The sequence below is a fragment of the Theropithecus gelada genome, chromosome 2 (genome assembly GCF_003255815.1).
Source record: "Theropithecus gelada isolate Dixy chromosome 2, Tgel_1.0, whole genome shotgun sequence".
Lineage (NCBI taxonomy): Eukaryota > Metazoa > Chordata > Mammalia > Primates > Cercopithecidae > Theropithecus > Theropithecus gelada.
The window spans coordinates 178,531,884-178,556,092 of NC_037669.1; the positions used below are offsets into that span (position 1 = coordinate 178,531,884).

General features: G+C 42.9%; 1 protein-coding gene across 3 annotated transcripts in view; it reads right to left on the reverse strand.

The window, feature by feature from the left end:
* OSBPL10 (oxysterol binding protein like 10) overlaps positions 1-24,209 on the reverse strand; it is a 328,230-nt gene that overhangs the window by 302,382 nt on the left and 1,639 nt on the right. The window lies entirely within an intron of this gene.

Genomic DNA, 24,209 nt, shown 5'->3' on the forward strand with positions numbered 1-24,209 from the left:
CTGAGCACAGTTATGAGATCTGGAAACAGCTGAAAAAAACCCAGAGCCACAGTGGCAGCTGAGGCAAGGAACTGCACTGACGAACACCATTTTTAGTCAAAAATGAGAAAAGACTATGAAGCAGGCAGACCTCTACTCTACTGTGGCTTATAACTTATTCTGAAGGCAATTCCAGAAAAGCAGCCTTGAAATATTTTCAGCAATGGCAGCACTGCTGTGAAAAAGAACCTTGCCATTCTTGGAGATATGTATTTGGAGATTCCTAGGTTTTTTTTGTTGTTATTGGTTTGGTTTTTGTGTATATTTGTTGTTTGTTTGTTTTTTGAGAAGGAGTCTCACTCTGTCGCCCAGGCTGGAATGCAGTGGTGCAATCTCGGCTCACTGCAACCTCCGCCTCTGGGGTTCAAGCAGTTCTCCTGCCTCAGCCTCCCGAGTAGCTGGGATTACAGGCACATGCCACCACGCTTTATTTTTAGTAGAGGGGGTTTCACCATGTTGGCCAGGCTGGTCTCAAACTCCTGACCTCGTGATCTGCCCACCTCAGCCTTCCAAAGTGTTGGGATTACAGGCGTGAGCCACCGCGCCTGGCCAGATTCCTGTTTTTAAAAATGCATCTTTAGAGTCACATTGTATAGAGTGACAATGAAGTATGGTCATTTGTTTCTTGGTTTATTATGTGTGCACCAGCTAAGAAGGAAGAAAAAAATTAAACATGTGCTATGATTTAGCCTTTGTAGCCATTTGCAAGGAGGGGTGCAGTAACTCTCAGGCCACCAGAATACCCTTGTGACTACCATGTTAACTTAGAGCTAAAGCGTGACTTTGCCACTAAACATCCTCCAGCCCCTAAATAGCCAATTACCTGATTTACTTTAACTCTGGCCTGATTACCACTAATATTTAGAGCTGAAGTAAATTATGAGTGAATTATTACTCTTGCAATTGAAAAAAGTTAAAAATGCACAAAATGACAGTACACCTCACAAATTAGTCCTTAAAAATACCTTCCCTGACAAATCTAGTATGTTTTAGGCCCACTAGATCCAATGTAGTAACAACTGTCAGATATATGGGTGTGTTATGCTTTTTAATACTATCAACTGGTATTGCGCACATCAGGACTTCACAGAGATACATATGCAGGAGGACAAAACTCAAAAGAAAGGCACAAAAATCAGTAACAGTTGTATTAGGATGGGAGGACAAGGGCCCATTTTTTTCCCAAAAGCAGTCTTTATATTTGTTTTTTGGGGTTTTTTTTGTTGGTTTTTTTTTTTTTTGATACGGAGTCTCGCTCTGCCGCCCGGGCTGGAGTGCAGTGGCCGGATCTCAGCTCACTGCAAGCTCCGCCTCCCGGGTTCCCTTCATTCTCCTGCCTCAGCCTCCCGAGTAGCTGGGACTACAGGTGCCCGCCACCTCGCCCGGCTAGTTTTTTGTATTTTTTTAATAGAGACGGGGTTTCACCGTGTTAGCCAGGATATATTTGTTATGTCAACTTTTCAATAACACAAAGCATCTTTCTCACCATGGATGCTACATTTCAACTGAGATTTTTTTGTTTATGTTTTGAATACTGGATTCTTCTCTTCCTCACACAAGAGCCAATGGGTGTTTCGTCTTTGTGTTCCAAAAGCCTCTAAACTAGAGATCAGGCCTTTGAGCCAAATCCAGCCCACCACTTATTTTAGCAAATAAGGTTTTATTGGAACAGAGCCAAGTCTATTTGTTTACATATTGCCTAGGGCTGCTTTCCTGCTGCCAGGGCAGAGTTGAATGATTTACTCTGACTCTACAAAAAATCCTTTCTAACCCCTGTACTAAACCAAAGAGTAAGCACTCCAGCACATGGAAAACTCATTAATGCACCATGGAAGTGACTCCCAAAGGTCAAATGTCATCTCTAAAGGGTCAGGGCCCTAGAAGACACTTCCAGTAATTGTGGTCCAAAGTAGCAGTTCAAGAGTGGAGAAGCACGCAATGGAATCACACAGGCTGCATCTGCTAACACGCCAAGGTCCAGGCAAGAACAACTCAGTTAAAGAGCGCTCTGTCCTAAAGAACTGCTAAGAGGTATCGGCTCACAGAGAAAAGTCTCACATTTTTAATGCAGTCTAATCAAATTTAGCCAGGTGCCTTCCTGAATTGATAAGTCCACCTTCTCTTTTTGCGGCACTATAGATAGTGTACTATTTACTGATAGATCAGAAGCAGTCCTAAAGGCCAGTTCTTTATTCATAACCTGGAAAATAAAATAAAAGCAACTTTGGCTGCTGAAAACTACTATCAAACCCAGTCTTTTTGCAATATATCAGAGGAAATGAGCATGAGACTCAGAGATAAGATATCCCAAACACGATCTTTTAATACCCCAGGACCCCTGGGTTCAAGGAAAAGCTCTCTGCACATGTTGAAGTTTTCTCCATCACTCAGAGCAGCTAATACATAAGCCAGAACATCAGATGAGTCCCAGAGCATCAGCCAGACAATGAGAAGCCAGCCGGTATTCTTTGCTATGTAACAAAACACAAGGCAAAAAGACCATTTTTAGCATCACCTTTCTGGAGTTTTTCCAAAACTGAGAAGCAGATTCTGTTTCTCGTTCTAACTCAGCGACAAACTCCATGTGTAACTTTGAAGTCATTGTCATCGATTTGAGGCAGTTTCCTCACCTGTGAAACAGAAGTTGGGCAAGTTCACCTGAGCACCTTCAAGGCCTCAGAATGATGCTCTATGAAAGGACATGTTAGCCTCCCTCTCCCCTTGTCTAGGTTATTTTGGTTTATTGTGAAAAACACTTCCAGAAAAAGGATACAGGAAAAATGCCAAGATTATTCCTGGATTGTGACATGTGGCCACTGTGCTACTTAAAATCAGGTTCTCTCAAATGCAGAGAATAAAAGTTGCCTATCAGTGAAGAAAAATGAAACTCTCCCTCTTGGGTCTGACCTACTCCACTGGAAAAAAATGTTCTTCCAAACTCCCTGAGGCAGGGAAGGGTATCTTAGCACTTTGCTGAGTGCTTAAGAAATTATATACAGAAAAGCTTCCATGAGCTTGAAGCAGCTCACAGTCTGGGAATGGGGCAGACAGGGAGTCTCAGAGACCCCTTCTGAACTTCTACCAGCCTCCCAAAACAGCACCTCATCCCTGGGCCCCTGGGTGCCAAAGGAATCATTCAAAATAAGGCTGGCTCCAGTCATACTCCGCTTGTCACTCAGACCCTCAGCTTCCCTCACCACGTTCAGTAACACAATGTAAAATGAAACAAACCAGAACCCTGCATTCAGGGTATTCACAGTCACAATAACAAGGGCATTTGCATCAATTAGGATTATAAGCAGACTGTGGAAATGAGATGCAATAGGGGAACCAGTTTAAATATTTTGTTGTCTAGCCAAATTCCTTATTCAGATCCAATTGACCTAAATGAGAAAGCAGGGCTAAAATGGACACCATAAGGTTGCAAGCTCGTTTACATAACACAGGCCCTCCCCAGCTTAAACCATCCATTTCCAAGTAAAAGTGGAAGTTAACCCTTTCTCCTCTGTGCCTCTCTTCACAAGCTCAGAAACCAGAAGAGCATCTCTGAACCTTCCCCACTCTGGAAACTGCTGCAAGAGACTGTGCAACTCACTTCTCCCTCAAGGTCATCAGCCATGTGCCATCTGTGCCCCTACCCCACCCCATGAATGCTCACCACCAGGAGAAAATTACCAGCACTCTCTCTTACAGAAAAACCATCCTCTTTATCCTCTTTAATCCTTATTCCTCCTTTAAAAGGGAAAACAGATTACAAGGTCTAAAAAACTGACCTACAAAGGGTTAAAACCAAACTGCTTGGACCCCAAAGCTGCCTGAAAAATGGTGTAAACCACCTAGCAGCTCACAAATTCCCTAAGGGACCTCCCTCTGTCATTGTTTAACCAAGAAGCTACAGTTTTGTTTTGTTTTTTTTTAACTTGCCAAAGCCATTCTACATCAAATATTCTTCACGTGCAACCCATTCCATAAATAATGAAGCTAGTCTACAACAAACCAAGTTCTGAAGCTCTCCAAAGCCACTCTTTGGCTCAACAATCAAATACGGAGCACCTCTTAAGCAAACACGAGCCCAGCACTGTCCTTGTGGTGAGGCTGGATCACGAGTCACCAAACAAGAATGTGGTAGGAGAACCTAAATTTGAGGGATCTGCAGTGCCCAGGAAGCCAGGGAAGGCTTCAGGAGAAAAGTGAGCTCCCAGAGCTCGGAAAGCTAGTGTCTGATTTTATTTTAGTAGACAGATACTATTTTTAAAATTTAAAATATCATTAAAAGGCTGTGCATGCGTTGGACTAGGGGGAATATGGGAACTCTATACTTGCAATTCTGCTGGGAGCCTAAAACTGCTCTATTTAGAGAGAGTGTGTGTTAATGATACTAATAATGCTGGGAGGGGGTTGGGCTAATTATTGGTGTCTTTTGACATTTGTATTTTACTTATTTATTTTTTAGAGACAGGGTCTCACTCTATTGCCTAGGCTGGAGGGCAGTGGTGCAATCATAGCTCACTGCAGCCTCGAATTCCTGGGCTCAAACCATCCTCCCACCTCAGCCTCCTATTAAGTTTCATTTTAAATTGTATATATCCTAGTGTATAATTATAATCTTTATGGAAATTAATGTACACCAGATGTTCCTGTTATATTTCTAAAGGTTCCCTTTCAAGATAATTGCTAATTACATTTAAATAAGTTCTCTAAATTTGGCATCACCAATTTTGTTTAGGGTTTTTTTAGGAGTTTTGTTGTTTTTTTTTGGTGGGGGGGGGGTTGCTTTTTTTTTTGTTTTTTTGAGATGGAGTCTCGCTCTGTGACCCAGGCTGGAGTGCAGTGGTGCAATCTTAGCTCACTGCAACCTCCGTCTCCGAGGCTCAAGCAATTCTCCTCCCTCAGCCGCCTGGGTAGCTGGGATTACAGATGCCCACCACCACGCCCAGCTAATTTTTTTATATTTTTAGTAGAGACAGGGTTTCACCATGTTAGCCAGGCTGGTCTTGAACTCCTGACCTCAGGTGATCTGCCCACCTTGGCCTCCCAAAATGCTGGGATTACAGGTGTGAGTCACTGCGCCTGGCCGGCATCACCAATTTTGGATCTGAGGTCCTGTAGCCTACTATTAACACAGATAGCAACTATAATTCTGTTGAATACATGATTTTCTAAGCCAATAATAATAACACAGTTATTATTTCATGGGTATAGTTTCAGTTTGGGATGATGAAAAAGTACTGGACATGAAGAATGGTATTGGTTTCACAACAGTGTGAATATACTTATGCTACCAAACCGCACACTTACAAATGGTTAAAATTGTAAACTTTATGTTCTACATACTATAAAAGTAATGAAACACTTTTTTTTTTTTTGAGATTTCACCGTCTTTAAATGGGAACCAACATAGGAAAAGTGCCATAAATACTCTGACTGATTCCAGGGGGCCTTTACCAGCAAGTAATGTAGTTAGGGTTTCAGTCACTCCCATTACACTAAGTTGTAATGCAAGCTCCCTGAGACAAAACTTTTCCGTTTGGCTGTTTTCACAAAGACCACAGGAGCACATAAAGGCTTGTCTAGGGGAGCAAATCCAAATCTCTTGGGTGCAAGGTACATGCACAATGGGAAAAGACAATGCCAAAATCACTGCTGCTTTGATAGCATTCACTAAACAAATATTGAGTACCTACTACGTGCCAGGCACTGTGCCAGAACTTAGGTCTAACGCCTGTTCTCCTGGATCTTGCAATACAATGACTTGCTTTCAATCAAAAGACTTCGCTTATGCGGCAATTTCAAATAATATTACAGGAAGTGGTGTGACTACTGTTTCTCAAAGGAGCCATGTGTTTCCTTGTTTTCTGTTTCTTTAAATGTGTACTTTGAAATGACTCAAACTTACAGAAGAGTTGCAAGAATATGACAAAGAACTCCTCTATCTCCCTTCGCACAGATTCAACAATTATTGATGTTTGCATACATCTGCTTTATCATGCCCTCTAGCCATCTCTCCCCTCCCTTCTCTCCCTTCCGCATCCTTCCTTCCTTTCCTCCCCTCCATCCACATCCATCTATCTCCCTCCCTTTCTCTCACCTTCCCATCCCCTTCTCCCTATGTAAAGTGTTTCCTCAACCCTCTGAGAATGAGTTGTAGACATCTCCCTTTATTCTGAAATATTTCATATTTATGTATTTTCCAAGAACAAGGACATTCTCTTATAGAACCATATGACGATCAAGTTCTCACAGTTTAACATGGATTCAGTAGTATTACTTCATACTTAAATGCTTCCAGTTCTTCAGATGATGACAGGAGGAGTGATGCACAGATTCTAAAACACTGATTTGAAGGCTCACTCCTCAAACACCAAAGGGACTGAAGAGACAACCTGTAGAGACACACCCACCGGAGGAGGCGCCTGGCTCACTCCCTTGCTATCCACAGGACATTTCCTAGAGGACTCCAGGCAGGAGAAAATTCTCATTAAAATTCCTTCCCTTATTACTTAATGAAGCTCTCTAACTGGAACAAATCACATGTAACCTGATTTCTCCAAGACATGACTTAGTCCTAGTTAATTTTGTTCCATAGTCATGAAGTCTCTGGATAAAAATGCTTTCTCATAATAAAATTCAGCAGCATCACCTTCCACACCCTCCTGATTTTTTTTTTTTAATCTCAAACTCCTGGGCTTAAGCCATCCTCCCACCTAAGCCTCCGAGTAGCTGGGACTACTGACCTGCATGACCATACCTGGCCCCAGTTAGAAACTGTTCTAATCCCAGTAGCCCTCCTGCTCAGCATCTTCCACTCAAAGCAATATTTCCAAAGCGCATCCAAATCAAGAGGGAACATCTTGGGAGACACAGGTAAATCTCCCTATTGAGATGGAGGTGGATGAGCTTGGGTTGTCTAATGATTCCTTCAATATAGCTGTCAGATGTGTCTCCAATGATTCCATCTACCCGGCACTCTTTTTTTGGTTTTGATTGTTTCATACAGCGTCTCACTCTGTCACCCAGGCTGGAGTACAGTGGCTTGATCTCGACTCACTACAACCTCTGCCTCCCAGGTTCAAGCAATTCTCCTGCCTCAGCCTCCTGACTAGCTGGGACTACAGGTGTGCACCACCACACCTGGCTAATTTTTGTATTTATGGTACAGACAGGGTTTAGCCATGTTGTCCAGGTTAGTCTCAAACTCCTGGCCTCAAGTGATCTGCTCACCTCGGCCTCCCATATTGATGGGGTTACAGGTGTGAATCACAGTGCCCTGCCCTACCCAGCACTCTTAATGGGTAAGCAGTGGTCTCAGAACCTCTTTGATCAACATCCATCCACTCATTAGAACCAATACGTATTTCCTTAGATCAATCTTCACTTGACGAGGTAAATAACATATTTACATTGTCTGAATTGGAGTCAATTAAGTTGTCTGAAAAAGCATCTCCAAGTAGTCCTGAAGCTGATTTTTAGGCATTTACATAAAATAATGATATGTGTGCCTCTTAAAATGAAATAAACAAACACCCTGGCCTGAAATATTTGTGTGCTTTCAAAAAATGAACAAACAGCAAGTTCTCATGGCTCCTCATTTGACTGACTTCATGTAGCAATACTCAGGAAAACTAAATGTAAAAATAAGTTAGTCTGTAAAATAACACAAATTCAGGGGAAAATTTGAATATGAATGGCTTATGAGCAGAGGGTGTACTTTCTTTCCAGACCACGGCTCCAAAATTATCAAATAAAATTTTTTAAAATCAGTCATGATATAGAACTGAACAACATTATCAACCAACCGAATCAAACTGACATTTATAGCACAATTCATCCAATGACAACCAAATACATATTCTTTCAAGTATACATGGAACAGTCATCAAGATAGAACATATTCAATGTCATAAAACAACCCTTAAAAAATGTAGGCCAGGCGGCTGGGCACGGTGGCTCATGCCTATAATCCTAGCACTTTCGGAGGCCAAGGTGGGTGGATAACGAGGTCAGAAGATCGAGACAATCCTGGCTAACACGCTGAAACCCCATCTCTACTAAAAATACCAAAAAATTAGCCAGGCGTGGTGGCGGGCACTTGTAGTCCCAGCTACTCGGGAGGCTGAGGCAGGAAAATGGCATAAACCCAGGAGGCGGAGTTTGCAGTGAGCTGAGATTGCACTACAGCACTACAGCCTAGGCGACAGAGGGAGACTCTGTCTCAAAAAAAAAAAAAAAAAACCAGCTACTCGGGAGGCTGAGGCCGGAGAATGGCGTGAACCCGGGAGGCGGAGCTTGCAGTGAGCTGAGATCCGGCCACTGCACTCCAGCCTGGGCGACAGAGCGAGACTCCGTCTCAAAAAAAAAAAAAAAAAAATATATATATATATATATAGGCCAGGCTCGGTGGCTCATGCCTGTAATCCCCGCACTTTGGGAGGCAAAGGTGGGAGGACTGCTGGAGGCCAGGAGTTCAAGACCAGCCTGAACAACATAGAAAGACACCATCTCTACAAGAACAACAACAAAATTATATGTGTGTGTGTGTGTGTGTATATATATGCACACTTCTAAATAATTCATGGGGCAAAAAGAAAGTATCAAGATAAATTAGAAAATGGTTAAGCTGAACTAAAATAAAAATACAACATATCAAAATGTGTGAGTGCAACTAAAGCAGTGGTTAGAGGGAAATTTATAGCACTAAATGTTTACATTAGAAAAGAAATGACAATTTAATAATTTAAGCATCTGACTTAAGAAACGAAAAAACTAAATATAAAAGTGAAAAAATAAAAAAGATTAGAATAGAAATCAATTAAATTGAAAATAGAGAAAGAATAAAGATAATAAACGAAACAAAAAGCTGATTCTTAGAAAGATCAATGAATTGACAGACCTCTAGCAAAACTGACAAAAACAAAAAGAAATAGGAACAAGTTAACAGTATCAGGGAGACGAAAAAGGGACCGCATGCACATTAAAAAGATAATAAGGGAATACTATAAGCAACTCTACATACCTAAATTCAACAACTTATAAAAAATGGATCACTTCCTTAAAAAGCATGAACTACTCTCAGAAGAAAACTCTCATAACAGTAAGAAAACAAACAACCTGACTGAAATCCAATTTAAAAATAGGCAAAAGACTTAGCTAAAGCTAACTTTACTAAACAGGATATCTGGATGGCAAATAAGCACATGAAAAGCTGTTCAGTGTCATTAGCTATCAGCCAATTATGAATGAAAACCATGAGACACATTTACTAAAATGGCTAAAATTAAAATTACCGTAATACCAAGTGCTGACAAGGATGTGGAACAACTGGAACTTTCATGTGAGTATGAACAAGTTCATGGACTATCTCTGAGGGGACTTTTTTTTTTAAACAAATGGTTAAAACACATTTTACTACACAAATAATAAAGACTTAAGCTGTTACTTCTGACCATAAATAACATGTTCCATGAGATAATGCAAGACAAACCAAATCAACCTTGCACATCAAAACCAAGGTCAAGAAAAAAACATCCCATTCCCGCACTGAGCCATCTTTCCAGCTTTGGGCAGGAATGCAGAGAGCTCATGCCACTCCAGGTTTTTTGTTTGATTGTTTTCTGTTTGTAATTTTTGTGGCATCTCACTGTTGCAGGGAGCTTGCCATTGCCCAGGCTGGTCTCAAACTCCTGGCCTCAAGTGATCCTCCTGCCCCGGCCTGTAGCCCCAGCTACTTGGGAGGCTGAGGCAGGAGGATTGCTTGAGCCCAGGAGGTTGAGGCTACAGTGAGCTGTGATTGTGCCACTGCACTCCAGCCTGGACAACAGAGCAAGACCCTGTCTCAAAAATAAAAAAAGTTGCTTATAAATGATAATTCATTATAATTTTCCTATATTGGAGTAATGAGGAAACAAGCAATGTTTCCCACTTCATCCTATTTATAAATGAAACAGACAGTTGACATTTATATTAAGATGAAACAACTTAATAGGGAAAGGATAAAAACAGGGAAAGGATAAAAACACAGATCTCCCAAGCCTTTGGTTTAATGGTCCTTTCATAAGCTGCAAATATGCTGGCTTTACCTATCTGCTCATGGGCACACTTTCAGGCAATTTCATTGTAGTTAATCTCTGGAATTGTCTAAGAATCATTTTTATCACACCTGGGCATCTTCTAAACCAGTCTGGATGAAGCTTCAAGAATGGATGCTTGAGTGGACACATCAGAAGACTAGAATTAAGGCAAACTGGATAATGTTTATTAGATATAGACTCTATTCGGTGAGTACACACTGCACACCCCGAGGTTTCTGTTTCGAATCGGTCAGGTGAATTTTTGTTCATCTTTCAGTGTAATTTCAAATTTACAGAGAAGTTACACAAATAATACAACTATTTACTACTGAAGAACTATTAACATTTTACTACAGTTGCTTTATTATTTTTTCTTTCTGTGTATATTTCTTTCTGTAAATAGCCAACATAATGCTCCTTTACCCTTAAATACTTCAGTGTGTAAATGTTAAAATCAAATACGTGACATGGACACAGTACTATTATCAAATCTGTAGACTTCATACAAATGTTGCCAATCATAATAAGGTCATTTATAGAAAAACAATCGGATCACAAGTTACATTTTTTGTTACACCAAAGAATTCAAAGTCTTAAACTAAGAAAGGAAGCAAATATAAAAAAGGAAACAAAACAAAAATATTAAAAACACCAATAACCCTACAATGCTGGAAAGGAAAAGGAAGCAAGCCTTCAGATAAACAGAAATTCAGACCATTGCATGACATGAATCACTGCAATTTAGTTTCATCCAAGTTAGGTCATGTTTTGCTTCTATTTTTGAAGGGAGAAAAAAAAATACTTTATCCAGATTTAACCTTGATTTCCCAGATACAAGTTTGGTCTTCTTTCTTTGATACAAAGATTTTCTGAAGCATATCTCTATGTTTAACCCATAAAAATGGCCTATCCTATTAACATAAGAAAATAAACCATGGCATTTTGGCTTTTAAGACCATCTTCCTGAATTTTAGCTGACTTCGAAGTAATCATGTAAACTGATCTTTGACAGAAAAATTCCAGTAACAGGAAATTCCAAATTAACTAAACAACTATAATAGTGTTATGCTGTACTTCGGGCCAAGGTACCAGCTGCAGACTTCTCCTAAAAAGAAAAAGGCACTCATCAGCCAAGCTAATAAAAATTACCACAAAGAAATTTGCTGGAGTGTAGAGAGGAATCAATATGAAACGCTATATAATGAATGTACAACAAATGCTCTCTCAACGGCACGTACTAGCACAAATGGGTTTTTGTTCTGTTAAACTTTTTAGACACCAGGCCACTCAATGAGTCTGCTGGAGAACATACACAGAAAAGTTCTGTGCTGTGTAGTTAGCCAAGGGGATCAGAAAGCCCATTGTTAAGGTATTAGTAATAGGGTGGAACTCAGACACACAAGAATCCCAAAAGCAAAGTACATTCCGCAAACGCATGATCCTATTTCAGCCAAAGTCCACACTCTGAGGTTAATGAATTGGGAGGCCTCTACATAAATCAAGACATGTGTCAGCACTTACAAATAATCACAGGGCCAAGGAACCCCCTCATCCATCCCCTAAACACTCAGGCAGAGAAAGGACAGGCCAGGCAAGGAAAGTCATTCCTAAGGACCAGCCCAGAGGTGGCAAGAGTTGGCAAGGTTGTCTGAAGAGAAAGCTCTAAACATACAGCTCTGGAATAGTTAGGGTTTTGGAAGAGGAAAACCACCAAACACAATCCATGCACAGAAAGATATTCTGCCCCAAGGAGGCCTACAACATCACTCATTAAAACAAGGGGCCTCGCTGGGTGCGGTGGCTCACGCCTGTAATCCTAACACTTTGGGAGGCTGAGGTGGGCGGATTACTTGAGGTCAGGTGTTCAAGTAATGAGGTCAGATTACCTGGGCCAGATTACTTGATTACTTGAAGCCAGGTCAGCCTGGCCAACATGGTGAAACCTCGTCTCTACTAAAACTACAAAATATTTAGCCAGGCATGCTGGCGGGCACCTGTAATCCCAGCTACTCGGGAGGCTGAGGCAGGAGAATTGCTTGAACCTGGGAGGCGGAGGTTGCATTTGGCCGAGATCGCACCACTGCACTCCAGCTTAGGCGACAGAGTAAGACTCTGTCTCCAAGGCCGGGCGCGGTTGCTCAAGCCTGTAATCCCAGCACTTTGGGAGGCCGAGACGGGCGGATCACGAGGTCAGGAGATCGAGACCATCCTGGCTAACACGGTGAAACCCCGTCTCTACTAAAAAATACAAAAAACTAGCCGGGCGAAGTGGCGGGCGCCTGTGGTCCCAGCTACTCGGGAGGCTGAGGCAGGAGAATGGCGTGAACCCGGGAGGCGGAGCTTGCAGTGAGCTGAGATCCGGCCACCGCACTCCAGCCTGGGCGACAGAGCCAGACTCAGTCTCAAAAAAAAAAAAAAAAAAAAAAAAAAAAAAAAAAAAAAAAAAANAAAAAAAGACTCTGTCTCCAAAAAAAAAAAAAACGAAAAACAAAAAACACGGGGCCTCTTCTTTGGAAAGGCCAAGGAGAGAAAGAGTATTGGGGGGGGCGGGAGGGGGCAGGAAATGATTATCTTGCAGTGGAATTAGCTGGTCCTAGTTTACACTGAGGCTAAGCCCTCAGTAATCCCATCTATAAAATGACGTGGTAGGAGACCATGTTCTTTCCAGAGAAGTTAAAAGAAAACAGACTTTGGAGTCCGAAAATTCCCTGCTCCACAATTTATTAACTGTGCAGTTTATGTCACTCTAGGCCTCAACATCTTCATCTGTAAAATTGCGATTCTACCTGGATCAATTAGGGTTAGATCTGACTGAGACTCGGGGCTTGCAAAAGAAGCGTATTCCTCCCCCTCCCCCCAGGGAAAATTCCAGAGGTTGCAGCTAGGATTTATGAGGTGACTTCGATCCACAAAGTCCTGAGGCCAGATTTCTTCTGTCTTGATGGCCTTCATCCCAGTCACCTCAAGGTTCAAGATGGCTGCTGGAATTCCAGCCATCATTTCTGTATGCTAGTTTTGGCCAGCATGTCTATATTCCAACAGGAAAGGAAAAGGTAGGACGAGTACACAGAAGGTTCCAGGAAATTACTATGTGACAACTCTGCACTTACATCCAGATTATAATCTCATCGCCATCCTGGTTGCAAGAAGGAGAGACAGGACTAGCTGGATTTCCTAGGCCAACTAAGAATCCCTAACCCTAGCTGGGAACGTGACCGCTTCCACCTTTAAACACGGGGCTTGCAACTTAGCTCACACCTGACCAATCAGATAGTAAAGAGAGCTCACTAAAATGATAATTAGGCAAAAACAGGAGATAAAGAAATAGCCAATCATCTGTTGCCTGAGAGCACAGCAGGAGGGACAATGATCGGGATCAGGCATTCGAGCCAGCAACGGCTACCCTCTTTGGGTCCCCTCCTTTTGTATGGGAGCTCTGTTTTCACTCTTCACTCTATTTCACTCTATTAAATCTTGAAACTGCACTCTTCTAGTCCATGTTTGTTACCGCTCAAGTTGAGCTTTCGCTCGCCATCCACCACTGCTGTTTGCCGCGTCACAGACCCGCTGCTGACTTCCATAGCTCCGGATCGGGCAGGGTGTCCGCTGTGCTCCTGATCCAGCGAGTTGCCCATTGCCACTCCCAATCAGCTAAAGGCTTGCCATTGTTCCTGCACGGCTAAGTGCCTGGGTTCGTCCTAATCGAGCTGAACACTAGTCACTGGGTTCCACAGTTCTCTTCCGTGACCCACGGCTTCTAATAGAGCTATAACACTCACCGCATGGCCCAAGATTCCATTCCTTGGAATCCGTAAGGCCAAGAACCCCAGGTCAGAGAACACACGGCTTGCCACCATCTTGGAAGTGGCCCGCCACCATCTTGGGAGCCCTGGGAGCAAGGACCCCCGGTAACAGGAGGAGAGATGAAAATCCAGTTTTATTTTTGACAGCCATGTATCCAGCTAAAAACTGGGGTCTATAGCTAAAGGAAAAGGGGAGAATGGATAGCTTTGCAACACCCACCTCCATCTCATTTTAAAGATTAAATTAGATAGTATGTGTAAAGTGTCTGATGCTTCATGGACTCACAAATACACAGGGCCAGTGTCACCCTTGTGGTAACACAGACATTTTGTGATCTGTGGTCTCAGTGGCTTAAGAGGTTCTTCAGAAAGTAGCCTTTTTTGGCCTAGTCTGTCTTTTACAGTCTCATCTCTGGCCACACTCCACATACAACCTGCATTCAAGTCATACTAAACCTATCTCCTTTCATGCCTCCAAACATTTGTACTCACAGAGCCTTCTACCAGGGACGCCCTGCTGAAGCCCTTGTCTGCAGGATGAACTCTTCAACATTCTGGAAGGTCTTCCTCCACCTGCCACTTCTACCCTTTATTCCCAAGTGGAGCTGCTGCTCCCACTGCCAGGTGCTTCCTCTGCAGTAGCACTCACCACCTGTACTGTTGCATCTAAGGAGTTTTTTTTTTTTTTTTTTTTTTTGAGACGGAGTCTTGCTCTGTCCCCCAGGCTGGAGTGCAGTGGCACAATCTCACTGCAACCTCTTCCTTCTGGGTTCAGCGATTCTCCTGTCTCAGCCTCCCAAGTAGCTGGGATTACGGGCGTGCGCCACCTTGCCCGGCTAATAGTTGTATTTTTAGCAGAGACAGGGTTTTGTCATGTTGGCCAGGCTGGTCTCAAACTCCTGACCTCAGGTGATCCACCCACCTCAGTCTCCCAATGTGCTGGGATTACAGGCATGAGCCACCACACCTGGCCCTAATGAGTGCTTTCTATGTGCCAGCCATCGTCCTAAACCCTTTACACACAGCTTCTCAGTTGATCCCCATAACTATGACACAGACACCATATTATTCCCATTTTACAGATAAACTGCAACACAGAGGTCAAATAGCTTGTCCAAGGTAAAGAGGAGAGCTGGGATTTAAAAACAGGCTACTGGACCTCCGAATCTACACTCTTAGCCACAACACTGGGCTGCCTCAACTACTTGCATAAGAAATCTAAGTGTAATTATAGGGAAGGGATGATCGAACTACATCTCACAGACTGTATCAGCCCACCGCCAGCTTTTATAAATAAAGTTTTATTAGAACACAGATACATCCACTTATTTACAAAAGAGCACCCGGTAGCTGCCATGAAGACCGTATAGCCCACAAAGTCTAACCTACTTACTCTCTGGCCCTTTACAGAAAAGTCTGCTCCCCTCTGTTATGGACTGTCAGCTCCTTAAGGTAGGGCCTGTGCTGATTCCCTCCCATCTCCTGCTTCTCACATGGCATTTGGCATATACATAAAAAGCGCTAAAAAATATTTGGGGTATAAAAATTCCACCAGGCATAATTTCAAGCAAAGAGGAATGTGTTTGGGGGATGGTGCTGCCACCTCACTCAGGGCTTAGAAAGTTTCCTGACTCGGGGCCAGGCACAGTGGCTCACACCTGTAATGCCAGCACTTTGGGAGGCCAAGGCAGGAGGATCACCTGAGGTCAGGAGTTCGAGACCAGCCTGACCAACAGGGTGAAACCCCATCTCTACTAAAAATGCAAAAATTAGCCGGGTGTGGTGGCGGGCGCCTGTAATTCCAGCTACTCAGGAAGCTGCGGCAGAAGAATCGCTTGAACCCAGGAGGTGGAAGTTGCAGTGAGTGGAGACCATGCCACTGCACTCCAGCCTGGGCGACACAGCGAGACTGCTTCAAAAAGAAAAAAGAAAGTTTCCCGACTCTGTCCAGACTCTACTCAACAACTGAAAGGCCCAGGTAAACTGTAGCAGTGGTTTTCACCGCATTGTTAGCAGCCCACACAGCTCTGATGGAGTGAGCATTGCAGAGACGGCTGAGTGAGGATCATTTGCATCAGTCACCCTATCCACTCGATTGCCCTGAATACAAGGCCAGAACAGAGCCCCCAGTTCCACCCACACATAAGGAGAACCTGAACCCCACCACTTTCCAAAAAACGTCCAATCCCACCCACCCACCTCATGGCAGCCTGCACAGGCCACAAGGCTGGCTGTGCAGATAAACACTTAAAACATCCTGGAAAGGAGTGACTAAAAACTGATACTGGTTGCTTTTCAACTCTGTATTTTCATCAATACATTTATAGGAAGGGACTAAACCACACAAAAACATAAATAGTCTCCTAAAAACTACAACACAAAAAGAAAAGATTATTCCTGTTGCAAATGCCTTCTCTGACCTTCAAGGAACAGACTTGCAACAAAAGACCATATATTATGTTTCCTAATTTTATCATTATTATTGATATCATTGCATGAGGCACAAATAAAGCACTTTTTGGGCTGTGACCATATTCAATCCAGTCTAGGTTATCAAAATTCAAATTTTGGATGGTTTTCTTTTCAATTCTGTCTTGGCCTGGCCCCAGATCACATCAGTGGGAGCCAGGCAGAACTGCAAAAAGCCTCCCACATTTCCGGCACAATCATTTCAACCCTTCTTTCAGGACACAAAGGCCCATGTGGCTTCCTTCTTCCCAGAGTCCTCAGACAACTGTCCACAAGCAGTCTCCGAGGAACCACAGCAAACACAGCCAGCCACTGGGCAAATCAAATGGCTTAACTGGGTCCTCATGTAATGAGAGGCAGGGCTAAGACACCTGCAGATTTGCCAAGGCTGGGGCATAAGTGACCACCAAGGCACCCCCTAGGTTCCAGAAAGCTACTCACTAGTCTAAAATACAAGACTCTCAGTCACAAACTTCTGCTGAGGACCTACTGTGCACCAAGCACAGGACTCGTGCCTGTGGTGGCCTCACAACACTGTGACGTTCGTATCATTTTACAGACAGAGCGACCAAGGCCCAAATAGTTAAATAACTTGCCCAAGGTCATTTGGCCAAAAGGAGGCAAAGCTGGAAAGGTAAGAAGGACTACACAGCTTCTCCCTAGACTGCCCCTCTCAGAAGCAATGCCATGCGCATGAGGACGTGGCAGTCCTGTTTTCCAAAAGCTCTCCAGGTAGCAACATGAAGATGGCCAAGATGGGGAGCCATGTATTCACTTATACACACTGCTGGTGGCAGTGTGAAATGGTTCAGCTGCTTTGGAAAACAGGTAAGCACTTTCTACACAGGATGGATACACCAGCAATTCTAATGCTAGGTATTTACCCAAAAGAAATAAAAGCCGAGATGGGCGGATCACGAGGTCAGGAGATCGAGACCGAGACCATCCTGGCGAACACCGTGAAACCCCATCTCTACTAAAAAATACAAAAAACTAGCCGGGCGAGGTGGCGGGCGCCTGTAGTCCCAGCTACTCGGGAGGCTGAGGCAGGAGAATGGCGTGAACCCGGGAGGCGGAGCTTGCTGTGAGCTGAGATCCGGCCACTGCACTCCAGCCCGGGCGACAGAGCGAGACTCCGTCTCAAAAAAAAAAAAAAAAAAAAAAAAAAAAAGAAATAAAAGCATGTGACCACACAAAGACTTGCACAGAAATAAGCAGCTTTATCTGTAATAGTTAAAAACTGGAAACAGCCCAAATGTCGTCCTACAGGTAATGGATAAACAAACTGTGGTATATCCACAGGATGTAATACCTGCATGATACATCATGTCTCTATATATGCAGTGCCCAGGCACCTGTGTACTGGCATCCAGCAAAGGGCATGTACCCAGAATATATAAACATCTCTTAAAAGTCAAGGAGAAAAAGGCAGACACCCAACAGATAAATGGGCAGAGGACTTAAAGAGCAACTCGCAAAAACGTGACATCCAAATGCCAATTAATACATGAAAACATGCTCAACCTCAGTAGTCATCAGGGAAAGGCATATTAAAATTGGATGACATGAAAACAAGAGACAATATCAAGCGTGGATGAGAATGTGGTACACACAGGACTCTCTCTACACCCTTTTGGTAGAAGTATTAATGCACACAACCACTATGGAAAACTCTCCGCTAGTATCTAATAAGCTGGACATGAGCAAACACTCCTAGGTGTATATCCACAGAAATGGACACATATGTTCTCCAAAACACAGGTAGTAGAATGTTCACAGCATTGTGACCCTATGAATAGGGTCAAAAACTGAAAAGAACTAAAATACCAACCTACAATAGACAAATGTATTTAGTATATTCATACAATGGAATACCAAATAGCAATGAAAATAAACAGACCACAACTGTACACAGAAACATGCGTGAGCCTCCCAAACATAATGTTAAGAGAAAGAAGCCAGACACACAGATCACATATTACACAATACGAAGTTCAAAAAGAGACCAAACAATTCAATGGTGTTGAGGTCACAACAGCGGTTACCTTATGCAGGGAGATACCATAAGGAAAGGGGCTGTGGGGGACAGGGAATGTTTTGGCAGCTGTTTCTTAATGTGGGTGTGTTCCATTTATGAAAATTCAGTGAACTGCGTATGTATATGATTTGTGTAGTTTCCTGAATGCTGATTAGACTTGAGATTTACTCGCAAAACTCACAGTTAAAGAGACGACGTGAAAAGGCACGAGCAGCTTTTCTTTGTCTCAACAACTTTTTCAAACTGCAAAACAGACACAAGTTCACCTTGGGAAAACAGACAAGAGAAGATAATGGAAATCACCCATAATCCCACCAACCAAAGAAAACCAGTTTGGGCCGGGCGCAGTGGCTCAAGCCTGTAATCCCAGCACTTTGGGAGGCCGAGGCGGGCGGATCACGAGGTCAGGAGATCGAGACCATCCTGGCTAACACGGTGAAACCCCGTCTCTACTAAAATACAAAAAATTAGCCGGGCGCGGTGGCGGGCGCCTGTAGTCCCAGCTACTCGGGAGGCTGAGGCAGGAGAATGGCGCGAACCCGGGAGACGGAGCTTGCAGTGAGCCGAGATGGTGCCACTGCACTCCAGCCTGGGCGACAGAGTGAAGACTCCGCCTCAAAAAAAAAAAAAAAAAAAAAAAAAGAAAACCAGTTTGGTGTGAATCTCCTTAAATATATACACACTTTCAAAGGAAGGGGAGGGCAGATTCTGCAGGGAGTGGTTAATACAAAGCAAGTATTTTGAACCATAAGTGAATAAACAATATTATACACTGTTTTGTAACCTAGGCAACCATCCCTTTTATTATTACTATCAATGAAACTATCTAGTGTCCCTAAAGGATTTTTAGCACGCAGCCTCAAAACACTCCGGCAGACTAGACAGGAAGACGTGCAGATATTTCCTATGTACATGCAGACAAGAATACAAAACCCACAGCAGTGATTTTCAACCCTGCTAACACCAATTCCCTCTAAAATTATTGGGATACTCAAAAAAAAAAACACTTATTGTCCTTCAAGGTGGCTTTAAAAATTAGTATATACCCCAGTGATGCTTCAATTTGGGATAAGTGGCCCCAAAATGCTGGGGGCTAAACACTAAACACCCAACATATGTTGTTAATCCAGATAGAGTCAAAAGCAAGCCCTGGATATTTGGTCACTAATGGCCCCCAATGGGTGAGCTGTGGTGGGCCCTAAATCAGGGTGGGTATGTCACAAGAAGAGTCATACTCCCTGACCCAGAACCAAAGACTGTTTGCAGAGAGCAGGACAGATGATAAACACAGCAACACAAAGACAAGGTGAAGAGCAGGTACAGAACCAAAACTTCTAATATTAACAATAGCTAACACTGGCTCAAATAGAACTAAGCCCTGGTCTCCTTCTCTGTCATTTATTCATTTTTTTATCCATTTGACAATACTTACTCTACCCTTACTGCATACCAGACCCTGTTCTCAATACTGGAGATACAGCAGTGACAAAGACAGAAAAAATTATCTGTCCTCAGGGAGCTTATACTCTAGTGTGGAGAGACCAAAAAAAGGAAAATATAAAGCATGTCAGATAGTAGCAAGGTATATAGAGAGAAATAAAATAGGAAAGGAAGATAGGAATTAGAGGCTGGGAAGGGGAGCTGTAAATGTTTGGTGCCAAGTTTTAAAAGGATCCCTTCAAAATAAAGTAATCATCTTCTCCCCCAAAGAACTCTATGATAATTATGTTAATGTGGTCCCAGGGTAACCACAGCACTCAGAATAAAAACCAAGAATTTTATGGACCAGAAAGTGCCTACTTAAAAACAGACAAATTGAAGATCTAATAATAGCTACCACTTCTTGGTATCTTGCTATGTACTATTCTCAGTCCCTTATACACCGATAATCTCATTTAATCTTCACATTGAACTAATGAAAAGAGTAGCATCATTTCCCACATTTAACAGAAGAGAAAAACAGAAGCCCAGTGCAATTAAAGAGCGAGCCCATGATCACATGCATGCTAAGTGTTGATATCAAGATTTGAATCCAAAGTCCACACTACTCTTCCTCCCCAAATAAACGTCTACTTTAGAGACAGGGTCTTCCGCTGTTGCCCAGGCTGGAGTCCAGTGGTGTGATCATAGCTCACTGCAGCCTTGACCTCTGGTGCTCAAGCAATCCTCCCACCACAGACCCCTGAGCAGCAGTGACTACAGGCCTAAGCCACCACAACTGGCTAATTTTTATATTTTTATTTTGTGGAGACAGGGTTTCACCATGGTTCCCAGGCTGGTCTGGAACTCCTGAGCTCAAGTGATCCTCCCACCTCAGCCTCCCAAAATGCTGGGATTACAGGTGTGAGCCAATGCACCCAGCCTTGTCTTCCTTAATCCTGGTCAAGATTTGTTGTCCTTTAGCATTTTATTGAGTTCTTACAACCCCGCCAATCACCAAAAAGAGAACTGGAGGTTGGTTCCACATTTGCAGTGTCTTCTTTTCTCCAAATAAGAAAAAGTGAATGGCAATGGCAACCCTTAGATACTTAAATAACAATTTCTAGATCCGAGTAGAAATTATTTCCTCAGATACTTGATATTATCAGCAACTCCAAAATAGTTCCATTTTAGTTTGAGAGTAAAGTTAGACGTAGGGCAAATGAAAGTTCCTACAGCCAGTTTCTTACTAGGGGTAGGCATCTCAAACTGAACACAGTCCAAACAGAACTCTTGGCCAAGCCTCACCCTCCCCACAAACACATTCCCCTCCTGTGATCCTCATCTCCACAAAGGACGTCTCAACCTCCCAGCCTCTCAGACCCACAAATCAAGAGTTATCCATGCCCCTCTCTCACCTCCACATCAAATTCATCGGCAATTTCCACCCGCTCCACAACAGATCCATCCCGTCTCTCCAACTCTCTGCCAACCCCCAGCCCAGGCCACCAGTATCTCTTTCCTAAACCACTCAGCCGGGCTCCTAACTGGTCCCCCTGCTTCATGCTTTGGCCCGTTGAAAATCTCATCTCTACACAGAAGCCAGAGTGACCAAATAAGGATCACTTCCCTTCCTAAAATCCTTCTGGGCCACCAGAACCCAGTCTGAAATTCTAATCCTGGCCAACTAGGTGCTATGTCATGTGCCTCCCCAAGTTCTTGAGGTTTACTCTCCCCCTGGTTCACTCTAGATGAGTGATAAGATGGGTAATAAGAGAGTGCTCTAAGTTAAAATGTGAATAGCAGTAAAGACACTAGACCCACACTTAAAATTATTGCTACAAATACTTGCCTTTATCTCATCACCTTTTTTTAACCTTCATAGCACTTGCCACTTTCTGGATTTTTTATTGTTGTTCATTTGTATCGACGCACTGACTCTTCAATGCCATCCTGTAAATCTATACAATGTTATTATGCCTGAAATATTTTCTTTAAATATCTATAATGAATGACAGAGAGACCTTAATGCATGTTTTCCCCATACTCTAAGTATTTCACATTCTCATCCAGTGAGTGTGAGCCAAATGTCCTGAACTTACTCTCCTCAGTACGGCACGTTCCCATCATGCAGTTTTCTTCTCTGTGACCTCTCTTTATGTCATTTATTTTGTATTCTGGCCCAAACTGCCTTCCTAAGGGCATGAGGATGAGGCTACAAATAAAGGCAGAGTATGATGCCAAATGTTAAAATATAAGTTTTACAGCAACTTGAGAACACGCAAGAGGACACCAGGGTACAAACTGTTAGTGGGTGATTGGTGTTAAGTCCTGGGAGCTGGTGAAGAGCATTACAATTGCACAGCAGCCTCAGGGGATGAACCAAGAACTTGGTTGCTATAGATCTGTCATTAACTGTGGGCACTTTGAAAAGAACTGCCAAAGGAAGATGCTATGAGGCCCAGAAAGAAAGGCAGCATGAATCAGTTGGCTATTTGCACTAAGGCATTTCCCTGGACCAGGGAAGGATAGTAGCTCCAGCTCCTAGAACAGTGCCTGCCACATAGTAGGTGCTCAATAAAACGGTCTCTGAATAGATAAATTAATTGAACAAATGAACAAATGAATACATTTTCAAAGTTTCTATTTTTATCCTTTTCTCTCTTCCTTTTCACTAATCCAGCTCTCCTTTCACAAGACCCCTAGAGAAGGGAGAATTTTGCAATCACAGAGTCATCGTAAATCTTCTCCAAACCACTAATGGACCCTCAGCCATCGTTCAGAGAACACAATGTGGGAAATAGAAACCCTGACACTGAGATGTTAACAATTACAGACAATGCTTATGGAGTCAGTGGTAGACTTGGAGAACGGTGAGTCTACTGTGGTAAGAACAAACATAGGCAGACAGCTATAAATCACAGTAAACAAATTCAATAAAGATGAGACATCACTTAAGCGCGCTCAGGAGTGTACATAATACAACATTTCACCTAGGTAGCCTGCGATCACATAGGTATTATTAATGGCATTAAATGTGCTTCTTCTCAACCTTGCCTCTAACCTAAACACCACAATGGGTTTAAAATAATGCAAAAGAATGTTACTCCAATGCCTCCTAAATCCACTCCAAAGAACAAATCCTTTAATACACATTGCAGGTAAAATATTGTTCCCCAGCAAGTAAATAATAAAATAACTGTAATCCAGGGCAAAAGTTCTGTTGGCCTCATAAGCTACTTGAAGAAAAAGCAATAAAAGTGATTGCTCAACACACCAACAAAATGCTGTTACTGACAAGGCACCGTGAGTTGCCATTAACAAGACATAATTACCAAGAACTGAAATCAGATTTAGTCATCTCACATTTCCCTGTACCTACGCATTCTACCTATTCTTTTTCAGCTTTCACGAATTGAAAGGGGAAAGGGAGAGGCAACAGCAGACACTAGGACTATTTTGAAAAATAAAAGGATTCAAAAATTAAGTGCAACTTCCACTAACATAGTAACACACCTCCCAGGAAGCCCAGGTGACTCAGAAAGTCCTATATGTACAGTATCAATATAGAAACGACTCGGTTTCCATACTTCGAAAGTCCTCTTCCTCCAAGTTGAGTTTCGTGCAAATAACTGGCTGATACGTTTCAGACGGAAGCAAATCTGAACATTTCCAAACAATCTACAGGAAGAGATAACCAAGTAATATCGTCCATGCAACAGAGATAAGCAACGTTCCAGGATATGATTCAAATCTCACAAACATCCTTAAGAGCCCCAAGTCTATTAAGATCTGGAGACTATTAAATAGGCAGGACAAAATACCCCACCAACCACCTCTCCAAAAAGCATTGCTCTCCTCGCACTGACACTTGTATTTCCCTCTGGCTTGCTTTTGAAAAACAAATTGAAAAAAAAAACAAAAAGTAAACAGCAGTGCCACATCTGTTCTTGTCTTCCTCACGATGGCAGATCACACACACTACCACCGTTCCAAGCGCCTCCTGAGCCCCTTTCCTCGACAGCCCCATCCTTCCACGTGTCCACAACTAGGCTTCTCAACTGTGCGGTGGAAGTGAGCACGAAACTTCAAAAGGGACCTGAAGAGGAAATAATGATAATAATGTAAATTGCTATTAATATTAAAAGGGGCGAGGGTATTTTTTCTTTCTTTTTATTTTATTTATTTATTTTTTTTTGAGTTGGAGTCTCGCACTGTCGGCCCCGTTAGATTGCAACGGCGCGATCTCGGCTCACTGCAACCTCCGCATCCCGGGTTCAAGCGATTCTCCTGCCTCAGACTCCTGAGTAGCTGGAATTACAGGCGTGCGCCGCCACGCCCGGCTAATTTTTTGTATTTTTAGTAGAGACGGGG